Source organism: Morone saxatilis, unplaced genomic scaffold (assembly GCF_004916995.1).
Source record: "Morone saxatilis isolate NCDOM2014 unplaced genomic scaffold, NCSU_SB_2.0 Contig3, whole genome shotgun sequence".
NCBI classification, from domain to species: domain Eukaryota; kingdom Metazoa; phylum Chordata; class Actinopteri; family Moronidae; genus Morone; species Morone saxatilis.
Window position 1 is genome coordinate 7,573,437 of NW_023339873.1, and position 26,203 is coordinate 7,599,639.

The 26,203-nt window shown below is 40.5% G+C and overlaps 1 protein-coding gene across 3 annotated transcripts in view; it reads right to left on the bottom strand.

Annotated features, from left to right (window-relative positions):
- Positions 1-23,871, bottom strand: part of ppp2r3a (protein phosphatase 2, regulatory subunit B'', alpha) — a 53,791-nt gene extending 29,920 nt beyond the window's left edge. Inside the window, exon 1 of one of the 3 annotated variants that reach the window (XM_035674796.1) lies at positions 23,628-23,871. The gene's annotated coding sequence lies outside the window, so the exon portion shown is untranslated. Of the gene's footprint in view, positions 1-12,766; positions 12,858-23,280; positions 23,567-23,627 lie in introns of those variants that run through there. The other 2 variants (XM_035674797.1, XM_035674799.1) reach the window with 2 other exon arrangements.
- Between the last annotated feature and the right edge of the window lie 2,332 nt (positions 23,872-26,203).

A 26,203-nucleotide genomic window follows, 5' to 3' on the forward strand; every position in this document is an offset into this window, starting at 1 on the left:
TATATACACACATATATATATAAATCCAGCAGAACCAGAGATATTGTCTTTTTTTCTTTTTGACAGTTCGGTTGGAGATTCAAGCGTGTTAAGCTAGTTGCGGCTAAAGTAGCTTTGAGCCCCTAGCTTCAAACAGAGATGAGGAGCAGGCCACAGAGGTCTGGTGAGCTCACTTCTTTCTAAATCAACACTCTCAAACTCTTCCGCCTCAACTGACGCCGACTCAAGTGACATCACTCAAGGCAAATCATCAAATTTCATGCAGCTCAATCAGTGAAGCTCCTCTTTAATACGGAAGACCTGCAAAATACTAAATCCTGAGCTGATTTTTATATTCTCCAACATAAAACAGAAGTAAAGAACACTAAGCCAAAGATAAGTCTAGTGGAAAATTAGCAAAGCCAATCCCATTTAGATTACATAGGCAGAATAACTGCATTAGGAAAATATATCCTGCAATACAGCTTTCGTTACACAATTATGTTTTTTTTGGGTACTTTTTTTCTTTTATATTTTGTGTTTGTTCCTTTAGTGTAATCTCATATTACAAGATTTATCACAGTTGGAGCAGTACAAAAAAAGTCTAATATGACAGGTAAAAAGGGGTGAACACAATTAATTATGAGGGCCTGAGTGTTGAGTCACACCTACAGCCCAAAAAGGAATAGAAGTAGACCAAAACTAGGCAATATGAAGCCAAAACCAGACCAAGTCCCAGACCTACTACTGGTGAGAGCTGAATGACTTCAGACATTCCCCAGATACCAGAGTGCTTTTATACTAACAGACATTATTCAAAGAGTAACGTCCACTCCAAAAATTGCAATACACACACTCACACTCACATACTCCTCCGTTGTGTGAAACTTGTGAAACCAAATTGCAAAAATCCCGGACACTGACATTATGATCAATCTGCTCACAAGCAGCTTGTGGGGGTGCATCAGTGGTGCCACATGTTAAGTCTAGCTGTATGATGATGTGTGTCTAGAGTGCAGGTATGGCATGACAGGTTGTGAAATGACAGCATAATGTTTGCACACAAACACAGTGAGTCAGAAACAAGAGAGGAGAAAGCAGAGGAGAAATCTGCATCGCATGAAACCAGCCTTCTAAGACAACCTTGCATTTATTTCTAGCATCGTTGCATAAACATAAAGGTTGTCATCAGTATACTAAGTATGAATATTATTGGTATTATTATTATGACATCCTCTTTGTGATAAAATCAGAAGGGAATTATTAAAATATCACCATACAAACATTGATGATGTCATTACATCTTAAATCTGGAAGTATAGATATGTAAAAAAGAAGTACAAAATGTTGGTGACCCTCTTAAAGAACTCCAATGTCCAGAGTTTATCTCTAGCCGCTCTGGAAATGTAGTCTGGATTTCCAAAAGTAGCATCTTAAAGATGTCTTAGTGACACAGTATATACAGTGTCACAGGAAGACATATAAAAAACATTCATTCTCTTCCCTTAAAGACATCTTCAGGATGTCCAAACATACTACTGTCTTTCAGACATGTTTGTGCTCACTGGGCAGTTACATGTAGGCAGCAGGACTATGTGTTTATAATGAAAGAAAAAGTAGAGATGTCCAGATTTGAACAGAAATCCATATAAGAGCATGTTTAGACTGGAGAGTCAAAGCTAGACTAACTAGTCTGAGGGCTGTCTGTGTGTGTGTATATGTGTATGTGTGAGTTGACTGCTGTCCCTGTCCATCAGAGGGTCATATGAGGAGCAGATTAGGGTTTCTAACCGCAAACCCCTGTCGCCATGGCCCAACGTCACGGGGAAGGTAAGGAGAGTCATCGTGTTCCGGACCACCACTGACTCACCCCTCCATATCTCGCCGCCATGCACACGAATACACCGGATACGCACGCGCAAAAACCACATCTAAATCAGGACTTTGTGGTGCAGCCTATCTCGAATGTTCGTCATCCCTTCTGCAGCCTCAACGTCTCGACCAATCACATCAGTTTGAGCCAGAGCAGACGAATGCCATTATCCAAACTGGGGCTGCCGATTTTTCTTTCTCAATTAATGATATTATTGATATTATTCATTCATTCTACTTTATATTTATAAGAGTGAGTAAAAAGCTTGAGGTGATGTCTTCAAATTACTTTAAATATAATTTATTTATGGCTCCACAAAAAAACACCAGTCCAAGTGTAGTGATAAAATGTTAAAGTGAGAATCCTTATTTCCAACATGACTTCATATTCAGACTGCAATTTTACTACAGCAGTGCCAACTAAACTAGCAATACATACCTATACACAACAAAAACTGATTTAGTACAATTGAATTAATAACCTGTCACCTTATTCCACAAAAAAGCTCTGACCTGACCTTTAATATTTTTGTCAACTTAATTAAATGCTCTCCCCACTGCAACATTAGTAAAAAATAAAAACAGCTTCTACTTGCCTCTGGATAAGTCCAAAATCTAAATATATTCAGTTCCCAATGATATTAACCAAAGAAAAGCAGTCAATCCTCCCATTTGACATGGTGGAACAAGGGAAGGTTTGAGCTCCAAGTTTAGCTCCAATCCAAATAACTTTTTTATAAAAAAAATATATTTTAATACCCTTTGATAAAACAACAAAATGTGGCAGGTACGGCATATCTGTGAGCAAGCTTTATCTGATTTTGCAATATTTTCCACCTTCCATATACCGTCTGTGGAGCTGAAGATCAAAACTTCAGTGCAGCTCAGATCACTCTGCGTGTTGAGCAGGGTGGTTAGGCCTTGCATTTCTAAACACCTCATGCTACTGATTTTGCTGACCATCGGGCCTAACCAACCCCCTAATTAGGATTTCCATGATGTATGTTGGTAATCGAATTTATCCCTACTATTAGTGGATTTCATCTACCTCTAGGAACCTGACTCAGTGTCTGGTATATCACTTACACAGGGACTATTCATAAACTGGTGCATGAGGCATTGTTGGTTTCAACTTCTTATGGAATTCATAAAGGCAGAGACAATGTTATCTAACCGTAGTTTGGAATTTGAGAAATAAAATGCATGATCCTAACTTTTTTTCCTACACAAGCAGTAACTTTCGGTATCAAAAAAAGGAATTCTGGTCCTCCTTAAAGACTCCCCCAAAACCTCTGGTCTGTTTCAAATCGCTGTCCTGTACTGTACTGTACAGTACAGTTTCAGCAGGACCAGCTATGACAGTCTGTAGGACCAGCTGTCACTTTAAGCCTGTTAGGGTGGTATTTACAACCCGACATACAAACAAGACCATAAAACTGGACTCCCCTCACCTCTTCCTCAACTCTCTTCCCTCGCATCTATTAAACTTGTGGCTGTACACAACCTCAACTGAGAGAAAATTAGTGGGAACAACAGTAAAGACACAACATGACGCTTTAATTGATATTAAACAGCTTATGGGATTCATTACAGCGAGGGATGAAAGCAAGGGCTTAAAAAAAGTAACCGGATTGCTTATTTATAAGTCCAGTAAATAAATATATATCACAAACACACTTAAAAACACACAAATCTGCCTCTCTTTTGCACTCTCTTACACATGCACATGCCACATTACTGGGTTATTTTATTCCCTAGTGTTTTAGAGTCTATTCTTGGAGTTGTGCTTGTGACCCCAGTCACTGCTCACGGTCAAATGTCCGGCTGCCTTTTCATCTCAGGGTACGAATGTGCGCACATGTTTGTGAGTCTCACTCTCTCTGAGTGCGTCACACACAACCCGATCCACAGATATGGGGCCATGTTTACAACTTCTGGTCGATATCACTACGGGCCACCCCCCAATAATGTCCCTCTTGTCCTTTCCTTGTACCTCCCAATATCTGCCTACTAACTCCGTTCAGAATTTCTCTCATCGTCTTTCCAAGCACATTCCCTCCCTCTCTCTCCTTCTCTCGTCGTTCATCTCTTTATCAACACCTCTTTAGTTTTATTCACTCTGCAGATTTTCACCTCCTCAAAGATAAATACCGACAGTATCTCAATTTCTCTCCTCTCCTCCTTTGTGTGTTTTGCTGGTGTTTTCATTTACATTTTATTTCATGTGTTTGAGATATCAACAAACACCAGCACGATTATTCATTCCCTTACCCATAAACCCTAAGTGTATGCCAAGTGCACACAGGCTCCGACTGGGATGTGGGTTTTGCTGAGCATGTGGCTGTGGCTCTGCTGCTATAAGCCCGGGGTTTAGGTCTAGACTTTCCTAATGAGAAGCAGCCCTCTAGCACAGCACGCCGCAGTCCAAGTCTGGGATATTACATACATGAATCCACATGTATCCTTGCAAATTGAAATGTGCAGAAAAACATTTACGTTTACAGAAGCTCAGAACTGGGCTTTAGTTGGGTAATTCTCAAATTTAAGGTGTATCAATGTAAAAATATTCTGGCCAGGAGCTCTTTCTGAGTTCAAACTTAGCTGAGTTAAAATTTAAGTGGTGATTTACATCATTGGTGCAACACAAACTTGATTTACAGTGATTAACTGCTCAGTGTAGCTGTTGCATATTTACCTGACCTGACACTTGCAGGTTACAGGATGATTTGGGATGATTTTACATTTTATCAACATACTTCAAATTGCAAAACATTCTGCTAATAATGTTAGACTAAATGCCTTAACATAAGCTATTTCTTGATATAGAAATAAAACATAACAAAAAAGGTCTGGCAGTTAAGTTTAATATATTGTTTGCCTCCCTAAAACTTGAATTGAGAAAATTGAAAAAATTAGATCCAATACAGGTGAGTAAAAGGAAGAAAAAAAAGAAACAAAGTTAGCATTTTTGCTGGTACTGTCTCAGTAAAAACAGGTGGGGAAGCTCTGGTTTAAATCAAGAAGCAACAGGTGAAAGAGAAAAGAGAGAGAAGAAGGGCAGAAAAGTAAAGATTAAGGTTATTAGCGTTAACAAAAGGAAATAACACAGAATAAAACACAAGTAAAATGTAAGTGGTGTGTAAAACAAAGTGTAAAAAAAGAAATGAGCATAATATAATGCGACCTAAAAGTTTTTTCAACCAGGTTAGAAAACTGGGTTTGGTCTCAACAACGATTCAAAGTAAACATAAGAAAGGAAGGAGAGTGTTTTTTTCTGGCATCCAAATATAGCTGCAGGCTGTATTTACATGTATCTACAGTGTGTGTGTGGGTGTGTGTGTGTGTGTGTGTGTGTGTACGTGTGCACATCTGTTTGTAATATGGCAGCACAATGGCAAAGATTTACTACATGAGCTTACTCGAGTATGGCTTATTAGACTCCAATAATGTCAAACCAGGACTTAACAGAGAGCTGGGGAGGGGGGCTACCTGTCTCCTCTGTCATTATACACACATAGACACACATTTGAACAAATACACACACTGAATATCTTGACAGGCCGTCCAGCCTTGTAGGCCAAAGATTGCAATAGAACAAACATGGTGATCTCATGTGCGACTATATATACAAGGAAAGTATCTACCCTAGGGCAACATATATTCACATACACACACACACACACACACACACACACAGATTTGTTTCTGTCACCTGGAGGCTGAGGAAAACAACAAGACCTCTGGTTACAGGCCAGCATGTCAAGAGTACAAAGACAATGGCCACAGCACATATGACTCACCATGCTACAAAGACACACACACACAAACACACACACACCACACACACAAAACCTCCCTTGGGTTAGGCTTAGAAAAGAACATTCCCTCATTATAGAAGCATAGCAGCAGTTCAAAGGCGGAGTGGGAACGCTGTGCTGTTACTATGGCTCTAACTGGCTGCAAGCCTGGACCATCACACTGACTACTGTCACAATATATCATACTAACACACTGACCAATAGCCTGGTAAGCCACACACACACATACACTAACGCTGACTGGCCAACAGTGATGTCAACTGTAGACTATCACAGGATCATCAGTAAGTGACCGTGTAAAGTCGCGAAATGAGGCACAGAAGTTAATTCATATGGCAGCTTATAGCATAGGACAACACATTTGAAGTGCTTCAATAGGTAAATAAGGTAGGTTATAAAAAGGTAAAGACTATATGAACTGCAGACTTAATACAAACATGGAAGAGACAAGGTAAGTCTGGAGTTACTTTTTAAAGGTTAATTGGGAGTTATCATAGGTTGCTGTGGATAGTCACTATTGTCAAACCATGTATACTAATGATTTTAATGGTTTCCTGACCTTTTAACCTTATTGATCTTCTAGCACACTCAATAAGCAGTGTCATATATCAATATAGACATTTCATTAATAGATTCCTATTGATAAATGACAACTAAAATCATTAAAATGTTCTACTGCTACTCTCACCACTATGCACTGTTACTGTGTAACTTGTAAATCTACTCAAAGAGCTAAAGAAGAACAGTGGGATAAACCTAAAAAGACAGCATGGACTGGGTATCATCATCACTACTGTGAGTCAGTATAAAGAATGAGATGTTTTGCAGTATGTGGCTGTGTATGGTAGGTTAGAAGAACGCCACAGCACTAAAGCTGCCTTATCTGGAGTGGTGCAACACACACACACACACACACACAAAGAAGTAGCACACAGCTCTCCAACAAAATCCAACACAAGTCTTCATCTGCCTCAAATCCCTCATGCATTTGGTATGACGACATGCCGTATGCTGCTGGGAGGTGTCATTGGCTCATATCTCAGGACTTTGTGTGTGTACACATTCCCATAAAAGTTGAGAAGGCAGTAAATGCTATATGTCAAGTAGTCTTTCTTCTTACCATTAGCTTCCAGTAAATACTATAAATGTAAATGTGAATATGTGTGTTTCCATATAACATGAGCAGGCAGTGAGCACCATGATTCTAAATTTTCCAGTCAGCGTTACTGAGCTCCTGGCAGACAAGACAGGCAGACACACAGTCATCCCGTCGGTATATTGCCAAGTCTTCCATGTTCGTGTCTCACATCTGTTTGCCGTTACACACACGTATGCGGACTCACCCACAGGGTGCCCTGTTAGATGCATTCGGTCACAAACACAGACACAGATCTGCACAGTTTGAGGGGTCTCTGTCTCCCACACAAACCACCCACACAAGTTCATGGCCCAAACTGTCGGTTTTGGCTGAAAAAAGCGTGCAAATGAATTCATGGATAAATTGTTTAAATCACTTGAAAAGAAGCATCAACTTCATATTTAAGGATTTACTGAGTGAGTTCTTACTTTCTGAATAAGTAGAATATAATAAAATACTCTCAGTGAGACCGAATAAGAATGTTTTCATCCCCATTTTATAGAATTAAGTGGCATTTGTCTTCATCTAACCAACCAATCGACACCTTCTTGCAACAGATGACACTGATACCACCACATAATCAGTATGGATACCTGAACATAGTAAACAGTCATTCTGTGTACTTATCTCTATGAAATTCCAAGAAAACAAAGAGCAACAAGCCATACTTATTCAATTGTATACATTTTGCCTTAAGTGGATCTTTCACATCAACAGTCTTTAGGTGTGATTCCCCACTACTGGAAATGCACACACACACACACACACACACTTCTGATCCCTCAGGATTTGGCTTCTCCAGCAGCAGTGACAGTGTGACTGTTTTGGCCTTTGAAGTCAGGAGTCAGTAAACCTCTGGGAAACTGGCTTCGATACTCACCCCAGCTCCACCCCTCAGCCTGCAACTAAAGAGCAGCTTCCCGAAAAGCCTCATTATAAAGTCAAGAGAGGAGCTTCTAGTTATAATGATCTATTCAAAAAGCCTTGGGCTTTTGTGTCAAGTTAAGTCCACAGATTGTATCTTCTTTTGGGAAATACTCGCTCATTTCAAAAGCATCAGTCATTCGTCCGGGTTTTTAAAAGCTCCCCATCTTCTTTCCCAGTGACACACTGCACTGTTTGGGATTACGACTCTGGGTTTTAGCAGAGGAGATATTCTGACTTAAAAAGAGTGGAAATGAGGAAGTCCATCATGCTTAGAGACAGAAGACAGAAAGGAAGGGAGAGAGACTTTGACATTTTGAGGAGAGAAGAAAACTCCAGAGACTTAAAACACCTCTCCCTCACATCCACACATGTTCGCCTAAGAAACACAAAAATCCTCAGGCCTTAAACAATTGCCAGCAAACATCCACGTGGGACAGAAAGACCAAGCTAAAGAGGAGGGGAGAGAGAGAGAGAGAGGAACGAGAGAGAAGAAGAGGAGAGGACGAGGAGAGAAGGATTGAGAGAGAGAGAGAATAAAAGCAGGGAAGAGTAAACATTTGCCATCTCTCCGGCTCAAACGGTTGTCTCTGTTTAGACAATGGCTTCTCATTTCACCCCTTCTAATTTGCAATCCATCTTCATCCGCTTTTCATGATGACAAAAAGACAGATCTTAGACTTAGAGTCCTGGAGACAGGCGAGAACAGATGACAGAAGACTTTAAGGGCACGCCATTACAACATGACCTATAAGAAAACAGTCTGTGCTTTAGTGTGTGATTAATATGCTGTGGGTGTATGTTGCATCTATAGGAGGAGGGCGTACAGAGGGCAACGCTGGCGTCCTGAGGTGCGGGCCTATATTATAAGTGGACGCCTGGCGGTAGGGAGTGGCCTGGCATTCCTCTGACTCAGCCGAAACGATGGATACCTTAGACACCTTTCCTCACTGTCATCGTCTCTCTCTCTTAACAGCCTGCTTTGCCCAAAGGGTGAATCCTAGCACTCAACTCCTCCTCACCCTCACCTCCTCTGCCCCCTTTATACTCATGCATACCAGGAAATGTGCCACTTGATAGCCATATCTCTTCAGGATGCAACAGCAGCAAATGCATTTGAGTTTGGCACCATGTGGATAGACAGCTGTTTTCATTATTTAATTGTAAAAATAGTCTTACACATTCTCAAGACAATAAAAGCATGCTGCAACCATTTTCATCATCCAATTAATCTGCCAATTATTTTCCCAATTAATCATATTGTCTATAAAATGTCAAAAACCAAAACATATTACATTTGCCATAATATAAAACAGATTACAGCATCAGAATCTTCATGTTCTAAAATACTTTTTGCTTTAAAAATGTCTGAAACGATTAATAAATAATAATAAGGTTTGGAAAATAAGTTTGTATTGTCCTATGTAAGGTAACATTTTTATCTGCTTTTAAACCAACATAAATAGCAAAATATGGACTAAAGATGTTGACTGTGCAGTATGAGGAATGTTTCCCTCATTCAGTATTATGACAGGACCTTCCTGAATGGAATGAATGGATATATATGTCTAGCAGCTGGAAAGGAGAAAAAACATGTCTATACCGCACCGAATTACATTTATTTGACATTACTGTTTCCAGTTTTTATGACATGTTTTACAGTGATTGTAAACATACAATCAAAGAGGGAAGAAGGAGGCAAGAGGAGGAACCAAGGAAATAAGGAATTTACTAAACAACAAAGTACCAAAATATTCCCTGTAGGACTGAAAGGGCAGAGAACGGAGGGATGACGGAGGAGAAAGAGGCTACAGTCTATTTGTTGTGTGTTTTTTGGCTCCGATCCACATCTCTGAACTTCAGCTTTCATGTGTTTGGGTGCATTTATACACGTATGTGTGTATACAGCATGTACACTATCTGATCCTCAGGGCATTAGTGAAAGCATGTGAGGCGTGTACGAGTGAAGCAGTAAGAAAAACAATAAGCTATGTTTGGAGTTTCCTGAAAGCTGACATTATAATGATACCAAGTTTTTACCCATAAGTAACTGTGTAATTTTCCTACATATGTGTTTAAAGAAAACTTTTTTTCCTGTGCGTGTGCATGTGTGTGTGTGAGTGTGTGTGTGTGTTTTTGCATGTTGTATCTTTTGGCCCTAAAAGTATGGGAGTGCATTTATCAACAACAACAACATAGTCGCAGCCGTCCCAGAGGACCAAAACACTAAAAACCCCTCTGGTTCCCATGAGTGCACGGCCCACGCAGCCCGTCACTGGATTGTGTTGGTTTCTATTGTGAAACTCTATACAATGTTGCTACAAATAAACCAGTAAATCACTGCTTAATCATAACGTTACTATGATGAAATTACAGTGTAATTACACACACAGGCCACATCAATGTAGTCAACATGTAGTTGGTCCTGTCTCTGTGTTTCTGCTTTAAAACTTAGTCTTTCATCAGGATGCAATCAAAAAGTTCAGACTGGGAACGCCAGAGCATGGGATTGTATTATTACTCTAATTGCAGTTACTTTTATCTTGTAGTATTATACACTGAGTGTGACTTCTAAACATAACTTTACGATCTATTTTCACTCAATTCTCACAGGCAGTTATGAGTAGAGTATAAAATCCCAACAGAAATATCTTTCTCTTTCTATTTCTTAATAAAGTATATTGAGTTCACACTGTGTGTGGCAGCAGATATGTAGCTCACGGGGAGAAATAACAGGAAAACACATGTCATCTTTATAAATCAAAATGCATGCCCTTCTATTATCCCCTTATCTATTATCTCAATTCCTAAAGAAAAAAAGAAAAACTAATGACTTGTGTGTGACATGGGAAAAGATCAAGAAAGTAGAAAACAATCTTGGGAAGAGGAGAAAACAGAACAACAGCGAGGGAATAGAGCCAATTCATTAGCACATTTATAAATAAAACAGATAAAATTCCTCCAAGCCACGGCTAAAATAATCCTGATATTTATATCAATGTATAATCAAGAACAACAGACTCTACTGCTGCTAAGATCCAGCTACAGGGTGTCTAGTAATTGATACAAAAACACAAACTTAGGGTTAAGTAATTCTTTTAGGGAAGCACGGATGCAATGCACCAGGGGCCAGATGTATAAACAATGTGTGCGCACAAAAACCATGCACCTATTCCCACACATAAACTGCTATTCAGAAAAGAAGATTGTGTGGTGAGAATGTGCGCACCTCAGATAGACTTCAGACCAGTTGTATATATGGCTGTCATGAGATAGCTGCATGTGAAATGATTACGTGGACAGGAAATACAAGTTGAGCAATGTAACCTTAAAGTTTGGGCTGTTGGCCAATTTCAGTGATTGTGTTATTTTCCAACACCATAGTTTCCAGGGTTCAGTAACATGTCACTAAAATGATGATTTATGAACTTCATTTCTTTTTATTTACATTCGAGCCATAACGATCTTTAAATTTGATCCTGAATTGCGAAGCGCTTTGTAAAGTCTGTTTCAATAAGAGCTCTATAGATAGAACTTCAACACAATCGGTTAAATTGCACTTCGTTTTGGCATTCTTCTCATGTGCAGGTCTAATGAGTGGTGGAGCAGGCACAAGTATCGATGGTTCGAAACAGATGGTTAAGGGCGTTTCTACATCCATTCATGGCTCGCTGTGGGACTGGAAATGAGGCTTGTGCAAGTGCACCCTGTTCCACAATGACTGAGAATAATAAAAAAAATGCAAATGCATGTTTCTGTTCCAATAGTGATCAGATATTGACCATGACTTGACCAATACACATTTAATACAGAGTATTTTTTTCAATGTCAATATAATACTCAATGTTTCCAATATGAGTTACAGTCATTCAGTCACAGCAGGCCATCGAGGTAACTTTTTATTGCCACAGCAATCCAGTGCCTAGTGTTACCTTACATACAGATGACTCCAATGAGTTGCACAAAATGCCATTAAGAACATTGAAAGTGATTTTTCTCAGCAATTGTTTCTACTAAAGCGACTGATGAAGGAAAGATCCACAGGCCTCATTCTTTCTAAAATTCACCTGAAGCTAATTTTGAGTTACATCAATCAGGTAGCTATCGTCAAAAGTTGCATTTTAAGTACAAAATTCCTTCTTTGTGTTACTCTCCCTCTCCCGTGACTCAGCAAGCAAGCACCCTCTGTAAGCTTAAAGAGGGAATGTGCAAAAGTCTCAACTGTTCAATGCAGCTGTAACTATAATATTGGACAGATTACATGCTGTAGTAACTGTTAACTGTAGAGAGTGTGACACAGGCTGATAACAGATGAAAGGGAATTTAGCTTCTGAAGCGCTCATCATGCATGCTTGGAAAAAGAAAGACAAGAGAAGAGAACAAAGCCTAGAAATCTACAAAGAGAGCAAAAAAAAAGAACTAGGGAAAGAAGGGAAAGAAAGACCCCGTAGGTTCAGTGTGCAGGTGATGTAGCCACGGCTGCAGCTGTACAACAAGCTGTCTTTGATTCACTGCAGTTCAAACACATAGCAGGAGAATCACCTCACTGATGAAAGAACGCCAATGATATCAAACTACCACATCTCAGTTCTCCCAGGCACGGGGCACTGACACACACACACACACACACACACAATAATATACTAAAGGCTCTAGCAGAGTAACGAGGCAAGAGGATATTTATACCAGCATTATAAAAGCAAGTATGTAGGTACGTGCAGCAGTTTGTCCCCTATGCTGTAAATAGACAAATATTTTACACACACACACAAATCCAGTCATTCAGTTTGGATCAGATTCTAATGTCTCTGGTATTTTCCCCCGGAGCGGCCTGTACCTGGACAGATGAAAAGTTTGGGGAAGAAGATACGGGTTGTCAGCGTTGTCTGAACAGATCAGAGGACAGATGAAGGAGATACAGAAGACAGAGGGTAACAGAAGGAGATAGAAGGAAGGGCAGACAGAAAGAACTAGAGCAAAAGGCAAAGCAGAAAGTGTTGCTCCTGTTAAATTAGTCAAAATCTCTGAAACCTACCTTTCAGTCTGAGTCCTTAAACATGTTTAAAGCTGCTTCCAGAAAAGCAAAATATCTGAGAGGAGGCGAGGGAGAAGCTATGTTTCCATCCAACTGTCAAGGGAATATTGAGTAAACTGTCAAACTTTCACAAAAAAACAAAAAGCTAAAATGCTTCATTCCCAACAGCTGGGCTTAAGCGAATAAACAGGCTTCCTGAATGAAAAAAAAAAAAATACCAAAAAATATCCACAAGGAAAATGGAGAGACAAGCTGTTATTGTCTTTGACTGTCAGTAAATGCTGCTTGTATTTCATCCTTTCATCTAAAAAAGATCAAAACTAGAAGACATACACTTATGTTTAAATGCTAATATCAATATCCATACAGCCAGAACAGGAAACTTACACATGCAAACAGCAACAGGTGAGAGATTTCAGAGAGGTTTTTAAAGAGTCTGACAGACAACTTTCCAAGACATTTCTGGGCTCTTGTACAATGGAACTGAACCACGCGACCAATCATGCCAAACCCATATAACTTTTTAATTAAATCCACTTAAAGTCGAAAAAATGTTTTGCATGATTGGTAAGATTTTATCTGAATTGTAGCCTTGCTTTAACTCAGCGGAGACAGTCTCGGTCTTTGATGTCTCTCCAGGACGTCAGAAGAGGAGAAAAAGAGAAAATAAAGACCCTTGTTGGAGGATTTCTTGGGTCTCAGCTCTCAGCACGACTCTGCTCTAACTACCAGTTGAAGTTACTCTCATCTGTCTGGTGTGCATGTCTGTCTCACAGCAGGGCTCCAGCACTGTCTGTAACCATGGAAACCACAAGGATGTAGCGCTGACAATCAAAGGAAGTGATGGCATATTATACACATGCCCCACACATACACCGAAAAACCATCCTCCCGTGATCAAAGTGAGGGAAAAGTTACACAATTGGGACTTTGCCGCTGTGTTTTGTTGTCGTAAGCAGACACTTTTGTTGGAAGTTGAAGCCCTGCTTCAGATTCAAACAGCTACTGAGTTCTCTGGTGTTCTAAGATAGTCTAAGTTAAACGTGTTGCTCAAGGGGAATTTGACCTGTTTACTTTATACCTGTTTACTTTCCTCGCCCAGACTTCCCCTGCCTTTCTCGACACAGCAGTCTTCTGGTTCTGAGCCAGCCGTATCAGCTACACCCAACATAAAACCTCTTCCTAGGAACCACTGAGGCCCTCCTCGTAAATTAGCAATCATACCATGTTACGTAAGGTTGAATCTGTTATATAGGCCTCATCCTTCCCACCTGTAATGCCGCTGTAGACTACCTCATAACTGTGAAAGTGGGGCAAAAAGACAATAAGCGACATGATGAGTCAAGCCCAATTTGTTACAAGCCTATGTGGAGATAGATGGATCATTTGGATTACATCCACTTGGTTGAGCAGGTAATTGGGTAGACAAGTGAGGCAGTGAAAACAGAAAGAAAAAAGCTGTCCAAAACCACAACATATTTACTATATAGTGCACTATATTTATTTATATTACAGGGATTACAATATTTAGCATTCCTCTCCTGCAAAAGAGCTGCAAACAAACAAAAAAACACACTTAAGCAAACACAGACAAGCATGCATGACATGTCAAATATTTGACCAAGTATCATAAAATACACCAAATGAGCTACTATGAGAGAAAAATAGAGCAGGTCCACACGCAAAGTTCTGGATGGAATTATCTCTGTAGAGCACACACACACACACACACACGCACACACACACAAACACAGCCACCAGTGGTCAGACTGGCAGGCAGGAGGGAAGGAGGGAAGCTTGAGTGTGCTAGGATCTGACCAGTTCACCATATACTGGCTGCCAACAATCCACCGCACACACACACCAAAAACACTCACACCACTGCTTCGTCCAACCACAGCTTCTGAGTGTGAGTGTGTGTGTGAATACATGCATGTCTACGTGTGCCTTTTGCATACATCCACATATGAGGTTGACCTTGTTTTTGTGCATGCACTGCAGGCATGTGTACCCATATATACAGTGTTTGTCTCTATTTGAGCGATTGTGTTACAGTGTCCTCTAAGTGTGTATGTATGGGAGTGGGGAAGTCAAAGACACGGTATAAACAATGTAGGGACTCCCTTGGCTTGTGTTTACTGGCCGAGATAAAGGCTGTCATTCCTCTCTCACCACCAACCTACTTCCTCCACCCGTCCCACCAGAAAAAAAAGGGAGATATGCACTTAAGCCTTGGCAATGTCACAGCGATCTTATCTTGCCAATAAAGCCTCTTGAATGGATTTAGATTAAACTGAGAGAGGGCAAAAACAAGAGAGGGCACACTGGTGCAACGGGGTCATCCCTCCGCCCCTCCAAAAAAGGACTGCTGCCCTCCTCCTCCTCCTCCTCCTCCTCCTCTTCTTCTTTTCCTCCCACCTCACATGTTAATGTACTTACAGCTCTGCAAAACCTTCACTCTGCCCCGAGATTGCTGGCTGGCATAACAAACAGGAGCAAAGCCTGAAATAGTCTCTCCCCCTGTTTCCCATGCTGCACTAGAGGTATTTCCGTGGTAAAGCAAATTCCCAGCGTTGGATCAAATAATTTACCCACTTCTTCTTTCCTCTTTCTACTTCCCACTCTGTGCGTTTTGCTGGATTACTGTCAGCCTCTTTCTGCCGCCTTTCCTTCACGTCCCCTCACTCGTCTCTCTTGCTCTATCTCATCATTTCTCCATCTTTTTTCCCCCTCTTCCACCCTCCATCTGTGGTAGGCAGTGAGACGCAGGGTCTACCCACACTAACCAATGAAAAGCAGCGCTTTGCCTCTGTCATTTAGTCAGCCTGTCTGTTATACAGCTCAGGATGTTGCAGGCCAAAACATCTCATGGCCTCAGTGGGCAAAGACACAGACTGTCTACTTGTGACGTCACAGGTTTGAAATCGTCTTGTGACCTTTCTTGCAAGTCGTCTTCCCCCTTTGCTCTCTGCCAGTGTTTTTACCCAGGGGGTTACTTGCACAAATTTACACCTTGAGGAACTGCAACCACAGTATGACTTTATAAACTCATTAAACGCATCTTAATGCAGCACAGGCTTCATCTGCTTCCACTGTGAGAGAACACAACCGAGGAGAGAAGTAATGAACATGGCAGGAGGAGTAAAAGGAGCATTAAAAGAAGCAATAAAATATTTTTAGCTACAGACCCATTCATGTCTCGAACCAGGGCCAGGAAGAACCGCACTGCCATGACTATGAATGGTACTGTTAGTTAGTATTTTCTTTCTCTTTCTTTCTCTCTTGGCAAGTTCCCTGCCACTGGAGGAATGCCTGGTTCAGATTCAGATGTGTGTGTGTGTGTGGACAAAGAGAGCCAGTGTGGACAACAGAACACAATCAACCACTCAATGGATAGCTATTAACTCATCGCACACAAATGCACACAAACACACACACACACACACACAAATTCCACAGTCCACGGACGAGAAGCAGTGACATTCAGACCCAACCAACCAATCAGCACGCTTTAACCCGAGGCCACAATGGAGCCAGTCAATGAGCAGCAGAGGACGATGGGAGATCTGTGAATCAAAGTGTCCGCTAGTGTCTCACTAATCTTCACCCTTTCTCACTCCTCCTTTCATTCTCTCCTTCCTCCTTTTTCCCAGGATGAATCTCTCAGTGGTTAAAGGTGGTTAGAAGAGGCCATCGGGCACAGTTCACCTCCCACACACTGTATGAATCACCCCATTGTGGGCTGGGTTCGATTCCTAACACTGTTGTGTCCTCTGTGTATGGGTTTTATTTTGACAACCACTACCATGTGAGTTTATCATTTAGTTTTTAGCCCATGTGGGCACAAGCTAAAAGGTAAAGTGGTGATTCACAGTGATTCAAGACTAGACAATATATCAGTATCCTTGTTTATCGCTCACAATTATCACTCCAATTCACATCTCAGAGGTGTAATAAATTCTAGGTTAAATAGTATCTCTATATGTGGCAGTGTCACATCATATTTCCTGCAAGGGAACACAAGCAGTCAGATGATCATACAAGTTTTATAGACAAGTCAAACATAGTTGGAACAGAAAACGAAGGACAACAGTGATATGATTGCCCAAAATGTTAGTTGAAAACATCCTGAATCAACTTTTACCAACTGTAGTTCTTGTAGTTAAACATGCACATAGTATTTACAGTATATACAGTATATACATTACAAGTGCGCTCGCTTTTGGTTTTATCATGAAATAAAATGTTGGTTTAGCTACACGATTCGCTTTTAGTGGTAGTATATTTTCTGCAACTCGTCCTTGCATCTCATCAGCTTCTCTATGTCAGGAAACTCAACTCAATGTTTTCCAAGTGCACTTTTTATATATGCAAAGGCGAGGGTTATCATTTCAAGTCTTATTTTCAAACTGGCGCACAGATTTATTCCGACTCGACTAGAGATCATCTAATCTTTATCTTTACAAACATCTTGCAAGCAGATGTTAATTTCCTTAAGGTTAATGAAGTCACATATATTTTTAGCAGTGTGACTTTGTTTTTATATTATTTCAGTGCTTTTGCTTTTAAACTGTCTGATCACCTTACAGCTCGTGTTTCTTGCCCTGAATGACTTTGGTGAGAATAATGCTTTCAGAACTAATACAAACAATCTGGACAGACCCAAGTGAAATGGATAAGACTCTTCATCTGTGTAAACTTTAGATGTTGTTCTAGTAAGAAAACACTTGCCTCAGTGAGATTTTAACTTTTTTACATAGTTCTTGATGATTAAGTTGATGTTATGACACAAAAATATAAAGGGAAACTATGATAATGACAGTTTTACCCTCATCGCCCACAACTACTTCACGCCAGCTTTAGGCTATCACCAAAACTGACAAGTAGTCAATCTAATCCAACCTCTCTCCTGTAATGCTAGCCTGCTTTTATGGTTCGCCACAAACCACAACTTGCAAAAACAACTGGTGAACTGCTTGTAACATAACTTTGAAGTATCTACTCTCTCCCTATCTTTGAATTTCCCTTTCTAGACTCATCTGTGTCATTAAATGTAGAGATAACAAAAAAAGATGTTAGACTGTCAGTTCAAGGTGGCTTCTTTGGTTGATGCTGTATTAACGTTCATAACTTTCTCTATTATGAACACTCTGAAGGTTACCAGTAAGAGTGTATTTAAAAAAAAATCTGACAGAAAAGTTAGAAAATCGATTTTGACTTGACAAAAGCAGAAAGCAGCAATAACCAAGCCGAGCATGTAACCTTGGCTTATTGAGATGCAGCTCCCTGTGTGCCCCTCCTCCCCAAACACACACACCCACTTCTCACTATCACACTCACACTTTCCCTGTCACGTCTTCATTTTTAGCAGCCGGCAGTGTTACATGGAATATGAGACGACCACCCACACACACATATGCTGCTGGGAAATGTGAATGACTGTGTCACTAAAAGTGCCATGAAGACGCTAAATACAATAGTGCCTTGTGCTGCAGAGATGAGTAACTCAAGAGCTTTTGTGTGTATGGGTGTGTGTGTGTGTGTGTGTGTATGTATGTATATACGGTGTGTGTGTGCGCGTGTGGTGCGTGTGTGTGTGTGTGCTTCTGTGTTGCACAACAAGGACAGGCAAACACATGTGGGTGCAAGGAGCTACACAAATCACACTCTGAATCAATTAGAAAGCATAAATGTGAGAAGTCCTACGGCAGCCTGGTATACAGTTTAATGCTGGCTTGATTACAGACACACACCACACCCATACAACACACACACATCCAGACAAACAGCCAGACACACTCACACAGTGAGGGTGCGGGTATGATCTAACTCATAATTACACATGAAAGCAATCCAAAAATTATGCTTTTTTTTTATTCTACTGGATTCGGTCTTCTCTTGATGTGCATCTTTATTTTTTTATTACATGAAACACACACATTCAGACAAAACTCTTACTCACACACAGTAGCTGTCTGACAGACAGTTAAACACAGTGAGTTGTCAGGGAGTTGTCCTGATTTAACCGAAGAGATGTGTGTTTGTCCATTTTAGTTCAACAGTTTCCACCTCTGTTACATAACTCTGTCTTATTGACTGCACACCTATTGTATATTATCTTGCGTGTCTGTGCTTGTGTTGCATTCACAGATTTACAACATTCGTATCTGTTCAATTTATGTAACTGGGTATTTTTGTTGTGTTTTTGTTGCTTACGTCTGGACAGCAAGTAACTAGGGAGCTAATATTTCTATAGACAAAGGTCAATAAATAGAAATAGAGATAGCTAGCTACAGAAAAGGTTAACGTTATACTGCACTGCTATTTGCTTAATCAAAAGGTACATGCCATGCTGTTTTACAGTGTCCTAGAGATTTCCTTTCTATTAATGTTTTGAAAATCAAATGCGACCCAGCCATTTAGCACTGCACTTCCACAAAGATCGGAAAATTTGGTTTAAGCTGTTACAAATTTGTAGTCTCCAAGCCCAAATTCAGTTACCTCCTGATGGCATCTTCAAGGTTTTTTTTCTCAGACTTTATAAAAAGCTCCCTGCAGAGCTAAAGAAGACATTAGTACTCCCACAGAAGTAGGAGCAGTAATCCTCACAATAAGCAAACTGAACTTCATGTGTAAAATATCTGTTTTCTTTTATTTTGACAGATGGGTAAAGCTCACATTGGTATGCACCTACGGAACTACAAATATTATCCAATGTACCTTTAATAAACTCCATTAAAACAAATAAACCTCACTCCAATGTACTGCCGGAGACCAGTCAAGCCAAGCCAAAAATCTTTAACAGGGAAAAAAGGGAGGAAGTCTCAGGAAAATGAAGTAGAGGAATCCCTCTTCCAGGCCCGACATACACATAATACTGGTACTACTAGTAATGTTCCTGTTTAGAGCAGCAACTAACAATTGTTTTGATAATCAATTAATGTGACGTTTATTTCCTCGATTAAACATTTGGTCTATAAAACAGTGAAAAAATATCCATCCCAGTGTTTTGGCCTACAGTGCAAACCCAGAGATATTCAAAATACTATAATGCAAGAACAAGAAAAGCAGCCAAACCTCTTAAAATATTTGGCATTGCTGCTTGAAAAATGGCTTAACGACTAACCAATCATCAAAACAGCTGCAGATGAATTATTTTTTGATCAACTAATCCATTAATCAGTTATTTGCTGCGGCTAACTCTAATCCTTAATAAGCAGATTTGGTATTGGCCGGATATGACTGATCCATATTTTAAAAATCGTTGTCACTGGAATGAAACAGGGTGTTGTGAGTCTACGTTTTGTGACTCAGCTCACTGATCCAACTTACATCTGTCTGCACTATACCACTACAACCACAGCCATTACTCCATTACATCAGGACACTCCCAGTGTATTCCAATGGGATATTGTTGCAAGGCACGTACTGTCCTACTACACCTATGTGAGAAATGGATAAAACCCAGATTAATATCGCACATGCACGCACACCGTTCTACACACACAAACACACACCTACAAAGTTGTGCACACAAAGCTTGGGAACAACAAGCACCTGTGAAAAGACACACATCTGTGAGGGTCTGAGAGAAACCATGGCTCATATATATATACTGTTCCAAAACGGACACAGACTGTCGCCCATCCGCCCAGCAATCCACCCACAAACCATCCATTCGAGCCAGGAAGCAACAGACCAAGTAGCTGATCAGGCAACTTATCTGGTAGTTAAACACATAAAACAACCTCCTCCGCAATGTGCAGATGAAAGGAAGGGAGACAAGAGAGGAGAAATCGACTAATGGTGTAAAAAGGGGATGGCAAGGGCTGCGGTTATTAAAATGTTCTGTCATTTAATGCACTAAATTGATAACAGTGGCCCTTTTAAACGTGGATAATGATGGTGAAATCATCATTTCGGTATCAAAAATAACAAGTGGCTCAGGTAAGATGATAAGCACTGAAAATCCTTTGATATTAGAGGAAGACCACAACTACAGTGGATCACTCTCTCTCTTAAAGTGTGAATTAACTATATTTCCCCCCGTGGGTTGAGACTCTTGGATAGGTTTACACACAGACGAGTTCGATGTTTGGACCCGAGCTAGTTTAACATCATGTTTCACACCAGTAAAGCATTCTTCTGCATTCTTCGTGCATTCATGAGGAAAGGTTAAAAACTGTTGTTTGTTTCTCTCATGCGTAGCTAATCACACTTCTAAATTGCCTTTTTGTCTTTCTCTCCCTTATCTGCTGATTATGTTCTCTATTAACCAATTATTTGTTTGGTCTGTGCTTTTTTTTTGCTTAAATAATGGCTTACATAATGAATCAGTTATCAAAATAGTTAGCAGATTAATTAAGATCAATGAATTGATTAATTGGTGCAGCTCTAATTCTAATCCTTATTGAGAAGACTGGCCAGACAGGACTGATCCACGTTAGAAATGATAGGAGTGATTCCCTCTCTATCTAGTTGCAGATACCAGGGCAATCCCTTGTGCATTGTTCATTCAGTCATTCTCCCATTGTTTCCTGTTCTGTTCTGCTCATTTGCTGCGGTGAACTAATGTCACTACAAGAGTGACTCATAGCTTCGAACAATCAATTCCACGCAGTGAGGTATACAGATTCTGAATAAGACCACAGGTATTGGATCGGTAGTCAGTATCTGCAGAGTCTTAGTTAAACCACTGAAACAACTAATCGATTAATTGATCCTCCTATTTGAGAAACTGGAGCCTGAGACTGTTTGCCATATTCATTTCTTGAGCCAATTACTGATTATCATGATCATTGTCAGTTAATTCTAATCTGTATATGGACTAATAGCTGAAGTTCAAGGTATGTCATTGATCGTTTTTATGAGATGTTTACGCTCTCTGTCTAACACACAGACACACACACACACACACACAACTTCCACATTCCCCACAGTTCATGCAGAGCGGTCTTTGTGGCCTTCCAAGAGTCAGTGTGTCCAGCCAGGCTCGAGTTACGGCAGACAAGATCTTCTCTCTCTCACACACACACACACACACACACACACATACTCAGTGACATTTTCGAGCATCCATCATCTTACAGACACATCACTGAACGGGCCAGGGAGCAACAAGAGACCACTGGTTTGTTGCTCTTCTAACATATCCTCCCTGACTCTGTCACTCCCTACTGTCTATAAGTAGTAGAAAAAGAATAGCCATACAACATCTGTCAAGCCCCAGGTCTGTCTGTCCTGCCAAAGTGCCCTTGACCGAAGACATCCCGTGATGCTATGAGACTGAAGAGGAAGAAAAGAGGAATTCCCATCTCTAGGTATGAAAAAATAACATGAAAGAAAGATATAACAATAAAAGGTGAGGTGCAGTGACTAATGGACTCAACAATAGGTTGAATCACACACCTGTAGAACTGTCTAAAGCCAGCTCCAAAAGCAGATGACACAAAGAAGCAGACCAAAGGCAAACACATATTCACACACACACTGACTTAACTGAACTGGATGGCACGAAATGAAATCTAATGATGAAACAGATGCATGTAAAGGAGACTTATGTCGCTGTCAGCCTCAAGGAGAAGAGCAGATTCTGTCTATTTATGGAGCTTTGAAATAAAGTGGATTTTAGGATAATAAGCTGGAGCAGCCTTGCACAGTATGAAATCAAAGCAGTGAGGTCATTATGGGTCATTATTAAAAGAAAAGACGTTAAGCTGACTGACTGAAGATGTTGCTCAAAGTGTGTGTGTGTGTGTGTGTGTCACATCTATTCTAGGAGAATTCCAGCAGGGAGACCCTGTGACTGACCCCCACCTCACAGGATCTGACAAGATATCACCACCCAGACACACACACACACACACACACCTATATACCAGTTTTATATGTATATATGCACTTATACACAGAAACAAATAAATGATGGGAGTGTCAGACATACACAGCCTCGCATATACAAGAGACAGTGAAGTGATAAACTGCGAGCACAATTTTCTATTATTTACTATTTATATATATTTTAAATGCATTTGTGCCTTGTGTAAACTTCTTTGAATCGCCTCTGTGTTTAAAAGGTGCTACACTTTTCTTACCCTATTCAGTACATTAGCTATAGTGATCAAATTATGCTTCGAAATCAGATTAATAGCATACTGGTTTGCCAATAACAGCAAAAGCGCACTGCAAAAAGTCTTACGTTATAATTATAATAATTGCATACTCTCCTAAAATTAAAAACAATTTTATTTTAAAACATCAATTTAAAAAGGGTTAAAAATCTTTTTTTGACAAGAAAATGTAGCTTTCTGTGCTCAGTATCCAAACACAATTCAGTTCTTAGACTTCTGCATAGGCTACTCGAGTAGCAAGACAAAAAAAAACATAAACATTTTTTTTTTTTTTTAAATTGCACTTAAATCCAAGAGTTAAGCTGTCTAACAGAATTTAATACCTGAGAATACTTCAAAACCAGTCTTTTTTTTTATTTCAAAGAAAAATAAGACTTCACTCACATTAGATTGGGCTAGTGTTTTTTTTTTTTTGCAGTGGGCAGGTTGACCCCCTTCAGTGATCCGCTACAATCTGCGCGTCCGATCTCCAAACTTCCTGTGACACAACAGGAGGATCCCCCCAATGTGGGAGAGCACGCGCGCGCGCACACACACACACGCACGCACGCGCGCACCAATACGCGCGCGCAAACAGAAATACTTCAATAAACACGCCCTAGTTATCAAAAACCCTGCAGCTGGCGACACGCGCGATATCCCTACAGCGCACGAGACGGTAAACACACGGTAAAGTTTCTAAACACGGAGCGGAGAAAACGCTCGTTTTTTTTTTTGACACCATCTCCTACCTTTTTCTCACCCCCTCCTCCTCCTGCTCCTCCTCCTCTTCTTCACTCCTCCTTCAGCCGTTTCCAAACTCTGTCACGACGAGGCTCGCCGCAGACTGCGAAACCAAACAGCCGCTTTTTTTTCGGTAACCGGGGAACAGAAGCGGAGAGAGTACAGACGTTTGCTCAAACATGCAGCGACTCCGTGTGTGAGCGTGTGAGTGTGTGTGGATATGTGTGTGTGTGTGTGTGTGACAGCTCATGGAGAGAATGAGCAGGGAGAGGAGAACCGGGGAACTTAGGGGGAGTTCCCGTTAACAGACAGGCGGGGCGGGGGCTCGAGTAGAGTGACAGGCTGGTCAGTTTTTAGTATACTATATATACAGTATATAGACACAAAGTACATTTACCCAATTACTGGATTAAGTGGTATTAAGCAGGCTTTCCATAGTAGTATTTCCTTTTTGTCCAACTTAATAGCCTTTCTCCCATTATATTCAAATAAAATGGAGCCTATGTTATAATAATATCACCATAATATGTGATATTGCTATTAGTTTAAGTTGACGACTAACGATTATTTTCCACTATTTAACAGTCTTCATTTCAAATACTCATTTCAGCTCAACAATTAAACTACTAATAATTAAATAATGCTTCAATAGTTAAACAATTTTGGAGCCAGTATTTTCTTTGCTCAGTATAATATTTGGAAACAGACCGACCCAAGATGTGGTTGCTATTTTAAGTAGTTGTGAAGCTCTCTGAAACTGCCATATGAGAGGCTTAACTGTTTTCTTGAGAGAATGGAAAAGAATGGGGAGAATCTGCCCTCCCCTCCTAGTTTTAAAAAAAAAAGGGCTCAATGATCTGTTTCCCCAGGTTATTTAGAGGAGATGTGGTACTACTCATCCTACTGTGAATCTGTTAAGATTTGCTGTGCCTGCATTGATTATGTCAGAAAGCAGTAAATGTGTTTTTCTTTAATTCACTATCACTAGAAAGGAATCCAGTGACATTTGGAGAAACCGTAGTCAGTCCAACAGTACAAGAACTCGCTTAACCACTAAAAGGTTTCACCGGTCTTGTAACAACCACAGTCTGAGTGAGTGAGATTTATACCTTGGGCCTCTTTCAATAATCAATGAATTATGAATTGTAAGACTGAAATGTGTTTACATCAGGCAGAAGGTATAGTTTAACCACACTACTTGTTCGGAGACTCCTGTGCTCAAAATCTGTGTTTCTATGGAGACCAGGTAGTCTCGACTACAGCACGGACTGCAGAGCATGATACAGTTTGAGTTTATAAATGTAGACAAGAAGATCATTTTTTTGAGTTGGACAGGTGGCTGACTGCGACACCCACGTGACGACTTCAGGTGGAGAGCTGCCTATACCGCTGCTTTATTTTTTTGGTTACTCCTTTGTGTTTCCTTAATCAAAAGCGATGTAAAAATGCTCTGTGGAGACTTTAATTATCTCCCCTGTTTATACATGCACAACCTCTGCCATTAGATACACATGGTCAAAAGAGGGTCGATGGGACTCTATCAGTGTTATGAGAGGCATTGAGGACGCCGGCGCCACTTGATGGTGGACTTGAAACCGCAGTTTTAGCAGATGACCCAAGACGGGGGGGGAAAAAACAGCTAAAATGGGATATGGCCTGTGGTTGCGTCGCTGGCGGTGTAAAGTTACCTTGCTGATGAGTGAGTAAGACCTGCTGATGGACGATGTGCAGTGGATTTGATTTAAAGCACCCCAGCTCTTCACACACACACACACACACACACACACACACACACACCTAAGATCCCCCTCTAAATGCTGCTGGAATGTATCTCCTGTAACAACATCAACTATCACAAGGCCTGCATCACATGACAAAAAGGGCTGTGTGTGTGAGTGAGTGTGGGTTTGCGTGTGTGTGTGTGTCTATATATCTCTGAGAAGGTGTGTGCACATGCTGGACAGTACGTTGTTCTGCCCACGGGGTAAAAATAAACACTAACAGAGCGTTACAGGAAGGGTTCCAGATAGAAGGACAACAAGAAGTCGCCTAAACATTTTAAACCGCTTACATAACGAGTCCCTGATGGCAACAGCGAGCAGAATACAATTTTACCCACCATCTAATTTTGTTTGCAGTGCCCGGGAACATTTCCCAGATGTATTGCACCCATTGAAGAGTGAAACCTTAAAGCTTCAAGTTTAAAGTTTACCCAAATTACCAAAACAGTATTTTTTTTCTCATTTACCATCAGTGGTATTTAATCACAGAGACTGAGAGTTGCACAGATATTAGAAGGACAGTCTCTGAATATTCTTTGCGGTGGTCACAGCATTGAAAAAAGACATTAATGTCTGTGCAGAAATAATGTCCCCATTGCTCTGAACAAACCTCGTTGTGCACAGTTTTATTGGAACTACTTTTTTACCAAGACAGTGAGGTCTGTGGAGTAACAGAAATACATGTTGCTGTTAATTTGTTTAATGCTGTTAGCACCACAGCTTACCATTAACCTCAGTCTAGGGTAGGGTAGCCACATTGGTTCATGTGAACATTTATGTGCTGTCGTCGTCATCATCTTCTT